Genomic DNA, 12,606 nt, shown 5'->3' with positions numbered 1-12,606 from the left:
CAACTAGCAACGCTGCTGGTCCTACTTCAGGTAGTATGTGTTCCTGACACCTCTGCTCATCAAACCACACTGTCTGCCTTTCCCAATCAATTCTGGGGTTATGAAGTACCAACCAAGGCATTCCCAAAATCAATCCAAACTGAGGTGCTGCTATTATGTCAAATGTAATTTCCTCTCAATAACCACCCACACAAATCATTTCCAATTTTTCTGTATGTTTCCGTATGGGCCCTGACACTAATGGTGAACCATCTAGCGATTGCACTCCGTCCACCTTAAGTTTATCCAACAATGGTAATCCTAACTGTGCAGCAAGGGTAATTTCCACAAAATTGCCTGTAGCCTTTGAATGCACCATCGCCATGACCTCCTGCTTAGTTAAAGAAAAACATAGCGTCACCAAAATGTATAAATGAGAATTTTAATCCCCACTGTATTTGCAACCTATCTGGGGAACCCTACATCAATCGGGTCTGGCACCTGTGTTCCGCCTAAGGCCGGCCCTTCTCTTTTCCCGCTTCCTTCATACTCTCTCCTCCCACACTTTTCTGAGGTGTATTGGGGCATGTACGTATAAAATGTCCTGCTTGCCCACAATAGAGACACAATTTGTTAATCTTGCGTTGTTCCTTCTCTGCTGCTGATAACGGTCCTCTTACACTACCAATCTGCACTGGTTCCACTTCACTTGTCTGTCCTCCTCTACTCCTATCTAATCGCACAAATGGTGCTACTTCTGGTCTCTTTTTATCTCCTTTCCTCTCATTCATGCGATGGTCCAACCTTAAGGCTAAATGTATCATTGTGGTACAAGTCCTTGGTTGAGGCTCAACTTGAGCAATAGCATCTTTAAGTTCCTTTTCGTAAGCACTGATAAAATAACACTGTTTGCTTTGCCACTGGCCATTCTGTCTCTATTACCAATCTGTTAAACTGTGTTACATATGTTACTAAATCCCGGGTTCCCTGCTTCAATCCCAACAACTCCTTATCCTGTGCTAGTGACACCCCTCGTCGGTCAAATATTCTGTCAAATTCCGCTAAAAACCCATCCCAGTTATATAACAGAGGGTCATCTTTTTGTACCAACGGCATAGCCCAAGCCGCTGCATCTCCTGTCAAATATGAAATTACAAAAGCTGTTCTAGCCTGAATTGTCTCGAACGCTGTGGGTTTACACAAAAAATGAAGTCTACATTGGGTAAGGAACATCCTGTATTTTCTAGGGTCCCCTGAAAAGCATTCTGGCGCTGCTAAAGGTACACTATTGGGAGGTTGAACAATTACCGTGGAATTTTGACAAAGGGGTCCACTGAGCTACCAAACTCTGTACTTGTGTCTTTGAATTATCAATTTCCTGTCTAGCATGAGCTAATTCCACCTGAATGTCTTGAAGCGCCTTTAGCACATTGGCCAAAGGCAGAGGAGTTGCTTCCATTTGGCTTGGGTGGTTGTAAGTATCCCAATATGGGGGTGGCTTATTATGTCAAAACATACACAATAATGGGAGAAGTTAGTTTGACACTCTCCCCCGAACCACAGAAGCCAAATGAAGTCAACTCTCCCACTGTGGTTGGCACAGGTACCTGATAGACAGAAAAACAGGACACCACGTGGCAGCCAGTGGGGGGAAGAGGGTTAGGGAGAGGTTGTGGACAGGGTGGGAGTTTTAGGAACACCGAATAGAGGGGAAGGGAAAACCTAGTTTGGATAGGACCGGGAAAGTAACAGGGAAAAACCCCTACCCTGTCTAGTGCCTTGTAATTACCATGTATCATGTATTTCCTTGTCTAATAACACCAATAGTAAGTACACCTTGATACGTGTATCTATTTCACCCTCTTACATGAATAACATGCATAGCAAGCAAGATGAGATATACAGCTGGGAATGTTCCCACTATGATAGACACAACACATGGCCCTCTGGGCTATCGTAAGCAATACTTACAAACATTGAACATAACTGGTCATTAACATGAAACATAGAGAATATGCCGTTTGCACACCCTGATCATAATTTCCCCCCAAAATAACCTAGTTGACAGCACTGGTTAACGGGGAAATGCGGCACATCAAGAGTTGGAGCACTAGTATTACATAAACAAAACACATGCTAGAGCTCTTTCTCCCTGGGGCGTTTTGACCCTGCAAAAAGTACATGCTGAGCTCACGTGGATTCCCAGATACTGGTATGATTCAATCACAATGCCCCCATGCTATAAATGCCAGTTCGCATGAACCATAACGATAGTGCTGAGTGCATACACATTTCTGTTCATAATAGCCCCTCCAGCACTTATCTTAAGTTCAGGAAGCTCCATGAGCATTCCCGGATGAAGTATTGTGTAGCCTGTAGCAGCCGCCAGCGTCCTCTCAACTCGCTGCTGCAAACTCACACCTGCCAGTTCAGAAAAGCAGCAGGATCCATACGCGGGCATCTCCTTCGTTCCTCCGACACGGCCCCGCACAGAAAACAAAATAATCCACACCTGCCGTGCGCCGTTGGCTCTTAATAAACGGTTGCAATCAATGTCAGCTGGCCACACGTATGCACGGCTATAAACTTCATAGTTTTCCCAAGTACTGCTGGGAAGTGAAGTTTTTTCATGTATGTTCAGGCCCTTAGCCCTTTCTGAGTCCACGACACTCTCCCCTCCTAAAGCAACGCTTATTCCTGACATCTACGAACGTATGCATGTGCTTTTTGCTGTAGTTTGGCTTTCGGTAGTTGGGAGGACACACTATCCCGTAACTTGGCCAAATCACGTACGCACGCACCCTCAGCAGGGCTGGAGGAAGACAGGATAGGTTGAAGGGGAAGAGTACGTGGATGACGCCCATACATCGCAAAAAAAGGTGACGTTCCTGTGGAGGTATGTATCAAGTTATTACAAGCAAACTCGGCCATGATTAACATAGAAACCAAGAATCCTGATGCCGCAAAGTGAGGCATTGTAGGTACTGCTCCAGGGTTGCATTCAAGCGCTCCATTTGTCCATCCATCTGTGGATGATAGGCACTCGAATGGCGATCTTCAATACCCAAGGATGTGGTCAGGGCACGCCAGAAACAAAACGTCAACTGAGATCCACGATCTGAGACAATAATATGGGGAAGACCAACAAATCTGAAAACATGGCGCAAAAATAGCTTTGCTAGGGCTGGTGCCGTAGGTAGACCTTTACATGGAATAAACAAGGCCAATTTAGAGAAATAGTCGACAACGACCCAAATGGTATCATGACCATGACCACTAGGTAATTCAACTATAAAGTCCATTGACACCATGACCCATGGCTCTTCAGGTACTGGTAATGGTTGCAACAACCTGATGAGCTTTGAAGGTACAGCCTTACACTGAGCACAAATGGCACAGGATGCCACAAATTCGAGTACGTCCTTAGTCATCTGAGGCCACCAACACCAATGTCGTAAAAACTCCAAGGATTTTTGTCCTCCCGGATGAGCAGCAAACTTGACATCATGACACCAACGCATGGCAGTAGCGCGGGTTCCTGAATCCGGTAGGTAAATCAACCCGTTATGGTACGGAAGACCATTGTTGAGTGTTAGTTTCATGTCTTGGATGATTTGTTGGTTTGCCTTAACTCATCATAACAAGGAAGTACATAAGGGTGTTTGTATCCCACATGCACATACCACCTGACGTGGTAGTAGAATTGAACGATCGTCCATAGGGCGAGGGGAAAGCCCACGTAATCGAGAGAGTGCATCTGCCTTAGAATGTTTTGAACCCGGGTCTGTAAGTCACCTGGAAATGGAACATTGAAAAGAATTCATGCCAATCGTGAGGATAGCTCAATGGCAACGTGCTTGCCTTGGAAGCAAGATGACACGGAGCAACATGGGTTCGATCCCCGGGTCCGCGCTTAGAAACCTCTGGGTATTAAGCGCGTTATAAATAACCTATCATATCATATCATATCAGTAGTGTATTTCACTAATTGCAATGCCAAAACCTATACCAGCAAAGCTGTACCTAACAGATGATCTCGCCATACCAAAAAGGCGTCCCGAATGGCCAATAATTATTTTTCTGTGATGGTGTAATTGGCCTCATAGGTGGTCATTATTCTGGAATGAAAAGCCACTGGATGGAGTTCCCCCATATCCTTACATTCCTGCAAGAGAATACCTCCTACGGTGACATCAGAAGCATCCGCCTCTACCACATAGGGAAGATCGGGATTTGGGTGCATCAAAACAGGAGCAGTAGTAAAGGCAGACTTGAGTACATCAAAAGCTGTCTGAACTGTTGGATCCCAACAATACTGGAGAAAGATCTAACAAAGCGTCGGTAAAAGTTAGCAAAACCAAGGAATGATTGTAGTTGTTTGAGAGTGGAAGGGACCGGCAAATCCAAAACTGCTTTGACCTTAGCGTCGCTCATTTGTATTCCCTGATCAGTGATGTTATAACCCAAGAATTCGACAGATGTGACGTGGAATATGCACTTTTCTAATTTAGCATATAAATGATTGTCCCTAAGCCGTTGGAGAACAGCCGAGATGTGTTTTACGTGGGTTTCATAAGAGGGAGAATAAATGAGGATATCATCAAGATAGACCTCCACTTAGGTATCCAAAATGTCTCAGAACACATCATTTATGAAATTCTGAAAAGTAGCAGGGGCATTACACAAACCGAATGGCATGACGCAATATTCATAAAGACCATATTTAGTCTTAAAAGCCGCCTTCCACTCATCCCCGGAACACATTCTAACAAGGTTGTAAGCTCCTCTCAAATCCAACTTTGTGAATATCTTACAATTGCCTAACTGATCCAAGAGAACAGAAATCAGGGGTATGGGATATTGATGCCAGACTGTGATGGCATTTAGTTCACTGTAATCAATACAGGGACGGAGATTTCCCTACTTTTTTGGTACAAAAAAATGGTTGAAGCTGCTGGCGATTGGAACAGACGGATAAAACGCGTACTGAGTGCCTTATCAATATACTCTTTTAAGATAGTGTCTTCTTTGGTGGTTAAAGAGTATACTCGACCATTTGGTATTTTAGCCCCTGGAACAAGATCGATAGGGCAGTCATAGGGTCGATGTGGTGGTAGTTTATCCTCCCTTTGGCATCAAAGACATCCCGATAAACCGAGTATTCCTTAGGAAAAGACACCTTAACAAGAGCTCCCACCGTTGGTGCAGTGCTTAGGAGGGCTCGACAAGGGTTCTCTCCAATAACTTGATGATTCAAACAATGGTTCTCACAAAAATGGATGAGAAGAAAACCTACCCTGAGTCCCAGTCAACAGTCGGGTTATGCGCTTTAAGCCAAGGTAACCCCAGAATCAGTCTGAACTGAGGTGTTTTTATGAAATCGAAACTGATTGTATCAGTATGACCGGTACTCGTGGTCATAGTCAAGGGTACCGTCTGTTCGGTGACCAACCCAGATAGCAAGGAGGTGCCATCCACTGCATTAACGATCTCCGGCTGTGATTAATGAAACACTGTTTTCACGAGCGTAAGAGAGATCAATATAGTTCCTGGTTGCCCCTGAATCCAGAATCGGATCACCAAGCCAAGAAAACCCTGATTTGGGTCGAAAAGAAGCCTTAATCGTAACTAGAGTAATTAGTGCAGAGTCCTGATGTGCGGAACTCATTAGTTGTACCCCTTCTCCTACCAAGTCATCGCGTTCCCGATTCTTTTGGTTTCTTTGGGCATGCCTTCAGTGGGTGATCAGAAGACCCACAATATAAGCAAAGATTGTTTACCCGTCTCCTTTCTCTTTCTCTCTGAGTTAAAGGACCCCTCAAACAACCAATTTGCATAGGTTCAGGATTATTTGACGAGGTAAGGGGTGGTGTAACCAAAACAGGCATAGATCCCCCTTGTTCACCTTTTCTTTCTGCTCGCCTAGCATCGATTTGGAGAACGAGGTCCAACAATTCATGATATGCTGTGGGTACCACCGGAACAGTAGCCAAGGTGTCTTTCAATGTATCAGATAGCCCTTTATAAAACAAAGAGGCTTTCTCGTCCTCTGGCCAACTTGTTTCGGCGACCAGTTGATTAAACTTAGCTACATATGCAAGTAGAGACATGTCGCCCTGCTGTATTCCCAATAATTCCAACTCGATGGCTTGAGTTTTGTAATGAGCATCGAATACTTGACTTGTTGCCTCCAATAAGGCATCACAATCAAATAGCAGAGGGCTACCGGCTTCAAGCAAGGGATTTGCCCAGGTTGCTGCAGTACCAGCTAAATGGAATAAAACAAATGCTGCCTTTGTAGCCGAGTCAGGGATGCCGTGGGACGACACAAAAAATGCAGGCGACATTGATTTAGGAAGGTACGATAGACCTTGGGATCACCTCTCAGGCAGAGCCAGCGGGAAATGCGTGGCCATCACCACAGAGGGCAAAGCAACTGCTTCAGGTATAGGAGCAGCAGAACCGCAAGCCACAGCTGGTGGGGGCACCAAAGCAGCGGAAGGGGTTCTTGCCTGCAACTCATCAATCCTGGCCTGTGTGGCAGTATGCGCAGCTGTCATATCGTCCCGTAGTTCCGCCATCAGTTGCATGATATTGGCAAAAGCCTCATTGGTGTCCATCTTGTATTGAAATGACTTCTGATTGTGTCAGAAATCACCAAGATTTGATCAGTAGCCCGGTAGTAGAACTCGGATAGTAGCTGAAGAGTTGTTTCTACCGATGTGTCCCTTTGCACTCCAAACCTAAGACACAAAGGAATCAATCAGGCGAAAGATGGAAGCACCACACAAGACATCGGGAAGCAGAAGATACCGGCGACTGCAGAAGAGGGAGAAAACTAAGTCACAAACAGTACTGATGTGAACACTAAAATAACAAAAGCGAACCAAAGGAAAACCTTGACGGAATTTGTTCGTGTAAATGGCTTTGTGAACAGAAAAGGATTTCTTCTTGAAAGAAGTAGAAGTTCCACATGTTTGCAGGGTAAGAGAATGAACGTCAGAATTCTGCAATGATGGTGTTCGGGAGCTAGTCCTGACAATCCATTCCGTCCACTCCATCCGTTCCATCCACTCCATCTGTTCCACTGCAACTGTTCCAACCACTCCATCCGTTACACTCCATCCGTTCCATCTGTTCTACCCGCTCCATCTGTTCCACCCGTTCCATCTACACCATCCGTTCCATCTACTCCATCTGTTCCAACCACTCCATCCGTTCCATCCACTCCATCTGTTCCATCTGCTCTATCCGCTCTATCCGTTCCATCCGCTCCACCAGTTCCATTCACTCCATCGGTAACATCCGTTCCATCCACTCCATCCGTTCCATCCACTCCATTCATTCTATCCACTTGTCCGTTCCGTCCACTCCGCCCGTTCCATCCACTCCATTCATTCCATCCACTCGTCCGTTCCGTCCACTCCGTCCGTTCCGTCCACTCCGTCTGTTCTGTCGATTGTATCCATTCCGTCCACTCTATCTGTCCCGCCAACTCTATCCGTCCTGCCCACTCTATCCGTCCCGCCCACTCTTTCTGTTCCGTCCACTCCTTCTGTTCCGTCCACTCCTTCTGTTCCGTCCACTCCTTCTGTTCCGTCCACTCCTTCTGTTCCGTCCACTCCTTCTGTTCCATCCGTTCCACCCGTTCCATCTACTCCATCCATTCCAACCACTCCATCCGTTCCATCCACTCCATCCATTTCACCTACTCGGTCCGTTCCGTGCACTCTATCTGTTCTGTCCACTCCTTCCATTCCGTCCACTCCATCCATTCCACCCGTTCCATCTACTCCATCCGTTTCAACCACTCCATCCGTTCCATCCACTCCAACCGTTTCACCCACTCCGTCCGTTCCGTGCACTCTATCCGTTCCGTCCATTCTATCCATTCTGTCCACTCTATCTGTCCCGCCCACTCTATCCATTCCGCCCACTCTATCCATTCCGCCCACTCTATCCGATCCGTCCACTCCATCCGTTCAATCCACTCCATCCGTTCCACCCGTTCCATCTACTCCATCCTTTCCATCTACTCCATCCGTTCCAACCACTCCATCCGTTCCAACCACTCCATCCGTTCCATCTGTCCCATCCACTCCTTCCGTTCCATCCACTCCATCCGTTCCACCTACTCATCCGTTCCACCCACTCCATCCGTTCCATCCGCTCTATCCGTTCCATCTGCTCCATCAGTTCCATTCACTCCATCCGTTCCACCCATTCCATCCACTGGATCCACTCCATCTACTCCATCCACTCCATCTACTCCATCTACTCCATCCACTCCATCCGTTCCAACCACTCCTTCCGTTCCATCCACTCCTTCCGTTCCATCCACTCCTTCCGTTCCATCCACTCCTTCCGTTCCATCCACTCCATCCGTTCCATCCACTCCATCCGTTCCATCCATTCCATCCGTTCCATCCATTCCATCCATTCCATCCACTCTATCTGTTCTGCTTACTTGATTTACTCCTTTATTCTCTCTGCTCCATCAACTCTGTCATTCTGTCTACTCTGTCGACTCACTCTCTTCACTCCATACATCCACTCCGTTCACTCCATACATCCACTCCGTTCACTCCTATTGTTCCCTCTGTTCCATCCATTCTATCCTATCTATACACCTGGTAGGACAGCTTCATTGTGTGTTTCGTCGTTGGGTTGCTGGGGGATTCAGGCATATCTTTTGGTGGTCATCGGTGTTATGAGAAGAGCCGCGTTTTAGTAGTTTGCAGAATGACAAATAGTATTCGGTGTGTCGGATATGGGGTGGCAGCGACTTCCATAGAGTGGGGGGTAAGGCTGAGAACGACGATCCTCCTATCCTGACTGAGTTGGTGGGTGGGATAATTAAAAGGAGGGCAGCGCTTGATCATAGGGTGTGGGGTGGGAGGTAGGGTTTTAGCTTGTCTTGCAGGTATAAAGGGCCAGTCTTGTGCGCTGCACGGTGGGTGATGCATAGGGTCTTGAAGGTGGCCCTTCGTCCAATTGAGAGCCAGTGGAGTGTTTTGAGAGCTGGAGAAGTGTGGTCTCTTGGTCCCAGTGCTAGTAGCATTTTGGCGGCAGCGTTTTGTGCTCTTTGCAATTTAATGAGGTGGTATGCTCGGACTCAGAGATAAAGGGAGTTAGCGTAGTCCAGTCTCGACATTACAATAGACTTAACAGCGGCAAGTCTGTTAGGAAAGGAGAGGTATGGAAAGATACGTCCAAGAATTTTGAGGTGGTAATGACAAGACTTAGATACGTTGTTGATTCGATGAGAGAGGGTTAGGTCAGAGTCCAGAGTGCATCCAAGGTTTTTTACTGTGGCAGAGGTGGTGGGTGGTTGGCCCATGGATGTGGGCCAAGGTAAAGGATGGGGCAGAAGTTTGGTGTTGCCGTACACCATGATATCGGTTTTAGGAGGAGGTGGTTTGTCATCCAACGGTCGATTTGAAAGGAGGCAGGCTGCAAGGTCGGGCTGAGAAATGGAGTCTGAGTTGAGGAGTTTTAGAATGATTTGAGTATCGTCGGAGTAGTTGTAGCACAAGATATTGTGCGGGTGGATGATTCCAGGAAGGGTGGACATACAGAGGTTGAACAGGAGGGCTGATAGGCATGCTCCTTGTGGTACTCCAGTATCGACTGGTCGAGCGGCTGAAGCAAAGGTGGAGAGGAGGGTTATTTGTTTCCTGTTGCTGAGGAAGGATGCTATCCGTTTGAGAGCATTTCCACGATTCCTAGGGAGTGGAGGCGGTCAAGTAGGATTGAGTGGTTAATTGTGTCGAAGGAGGCTGAGAGGTCTAGGTGTATTAGTGCAGCGCATCCTGCAGAATCCGCAGCAATCTTAAATTTGGCCCAGATTGAGGCCAGAGGGATTTCGGTTCCTTGTTGTGGTCTGAAGCCTGATTGTGCGGGTTCAAGGAGGTTGCTGGATTCGACAAAGGCGTTTAGTTGGGAGTATGCAGTTCAATCGATGTGATTTGCAAGGAACCTAGTGTTCGAGATGGGGCGGTAGTTTTTGAGGTCGAGGGGTGTTTTTTTAGAAGAGGCTTGACATGTGCAATTTTGAAGGCTTCGGGGAAGATTCCAGAGCTGAGGGAGTCGTTTAGGATGGTTCTTGCAGGCTCTCCTGCGCAGGTGGATGAGAATATTTCTTTGAGTACTAAGGCGAGGCAGGGGTCGAGCCAGAGGGTTTTCGGGCAGATAGAAGCTTGAGAAATTAATCTCTGGAGATTGCTTTGAAGGAGCCAAAGGTGGGTGGCATTGTTGTAGCAGCAGCGGGCAGAGGGGTGGTTGGAGTATCGGACAGATTTTGTGGCAGAGAGAGGAGGGCCAGTTTGTTGTTAAGAGAAGTTGTTCTGTCGAGAGCGGTGGTGTAGAAGTGGAGCGAGAGCGAGGCACAGAGTGATTGAGATGGGGTAGATTGGGCTGAGGTACAGGTTGGTCTGATGAACTCGGAAAGTATTTTGGAGAGTTCGATGCTGTGGTTTGCACAGTAAAGAATTTGATTGTTGTAGTGGGCTTTTTTGGCTTTCCGGATTTCAGCTTTATAGTGGCGATGGTGCAAGGCGAAGGTGGATCTACTCGGATTGGTTGTACTTTTCCGCCATTTGCGTTCCAGGGATTTATTTAGTTGTTTTGCAATCTTCATCTCAGGAATAAACCATTTGGGATAGGGACCAAAGCGTGTGGAGGGGCAGCATGAGGGGGTGAGCGGGATTAGTGAGTTATTGAGCCATGGGTCGGAGTCGATGTTTATGGGTTCATCGAAGGGGATGGTTGTGGGGGTCTGTGAAGCAGGGCTTCGCCTTGGTCTGGGAGGATCTTTAGTTTCTTCCAGCATTTGCGGTGGAGGAGGGCGGTTGGTTCTTGGAGACTTGAGGAGCATATGGAGAAAGGGACGATGAAGTGATCAGACCAGATGAGAGGTCTGGGGGGGGGCAAGATGTATCTGGTCGTGGGAGCTCAAGATGGCATCAAGGGTGTGTCCTTTAGAATGAGATGGGCCGTTCATGTGAAGGGATAGGTTAAGCACATCAAGGCAGTCGACCAGTGAGTGGGTTACGCGGTTGGTGGGAATGTCTAGCCAGATATTGAAATCTCCTACAAGAGTCAGAGAGGGGTGGTTTACTTGAATGGTGGCTAAACAGTCACAGATGTTGGTTGTGAAATATCTGTCATAACCGGGGGTCTGTAGATGATTAGGAAGCTATGGGAGATCGTTGGGTGTAGTGAGAGTTTAACGAGAAGGGATTCACAAGAGGGAATGCATGTCTGGGAGTCGATGAGTGAGAAGGAGAAGTGGGATTTGAAAACGACCGCCACTCCGCCTCCTTTGCAGGGTCTGTTGAGCGGGAAGAAGGACTATTCGGGGGGAAGGCTTCATATGCGACAGGGGCAAAGTTGTTGGAGAACCAGGTTTCTGTGATAAAGACTAGGTCAGGGTTGTCAGAGGAGGGTAGGTCAAAAATGCTATGTCTGGTTTTTGCTACAGAGCGTTCATTAAAAAGGATGCATCTGACTTCGGAGTGGGGGAGTGTGGCGGGTTTGGGACAGGGGTAGGAAGGCTGTGGGTTCTGGTTGATGAATTTTGTGGACTGGTCGATGGAGGTTGGGAAGAGTAGGCGGCGGAGGAGGGTGTGAGCGGGGGAGGACGGAGTTGGGCAGGTGGGTGCGGGTGGGGGGTTGGTCAGAGGGCGGGAAAGCATTGGGGATTCATGTGTGAATCTCATGGGGCTGGGGGTGTTGTGTGTGCTGGGCGAGAAGTTGAGGGAGAGGGGTTGGAAGCGGTGAGAGGGAAGGGGGAGGGTGGTCATGGTGGTGGATGAGAGAGTGTGGCAATGGTTTGTGGAAGGAGGGGTGAGGAGTAGAGGGTGATGGAAGGGGAGCAGGCTTGTTTTCTCTTTTTCAGGTTTTTTAGTGCAGTCGGTGTGTGAGAGACGGTGGGGGGGACCAATGGTGATGGAGATGAGGCCACTGTTCTTGCCAGGGCGAGATGTGCAGTTTTTAGGGAGCGGAAGGGATAAGGCGAGAGGCTGGTGTTAGTTGGTGTTGACGGGCGGATAGGGCACGGGATGGGGGGAGGTGGGTCCGAGCGGGCGGGAGGGTGGTTCAGTGATGGGATGGGGGTGCAGACTTTGAGGTAAAGGAGGGGACAGGGGGAGGAATGCATGCATGGGAGTTGGGAGAGGGGATTGAAGAAACAGAGGCTTTTGGATGTTTGGGGCGCCAACATGCTCCTCTGGCTTGGGAGTTGGATAGGGGATGGGGTGGTATGGTGGGGGTTACTGATGAGCTCATGATGTTGGGTGAAGGGTGGGTTGGGAGCGGTGGGTTTTGGGGCTGGGGGTTTGGGTATTTTAGGGGAGGGAGGTGTGAGGCGCGCCAGAGTGAAGCTCTCATTTTGGATTTAAATGGGTGGGATGGAGTCATGCTCAGGGAATGCTCTGTTGTTTGACCATACTATCTAGATGCAATATTCAGCAACGTTAGAACTTTTGAGCACCCTCAATATTCTTTGATCACTCTATCTAGATGCAGAATTCAAGATAGTAGAAGTAAGGGCACACTATATGTTCTTTGGCCACACTATCTAGAGGCAAAATTCAGCACAGTAGAGGACGCTCAATGTTGTTGGGC

This window comes from Ambystoma mexicanum, chromosome 8, assembly GCF_040938575.1.
Source record: "Ambystoma mexicanum isolate Mex_15411 chromosome 8, UKY_AmexF1_1, whole genome shotgun sequence".
Taxonomy (NCBI): domain Eukaryota; kingdom Metazoa; phylum Chordata; class Amphibia; order Caudata; family Ambystomatidae; genus Ambystoma; species Ambystoma mexicanum.
Note: the sequence above shows the minus strand (reverse complement) of the source record.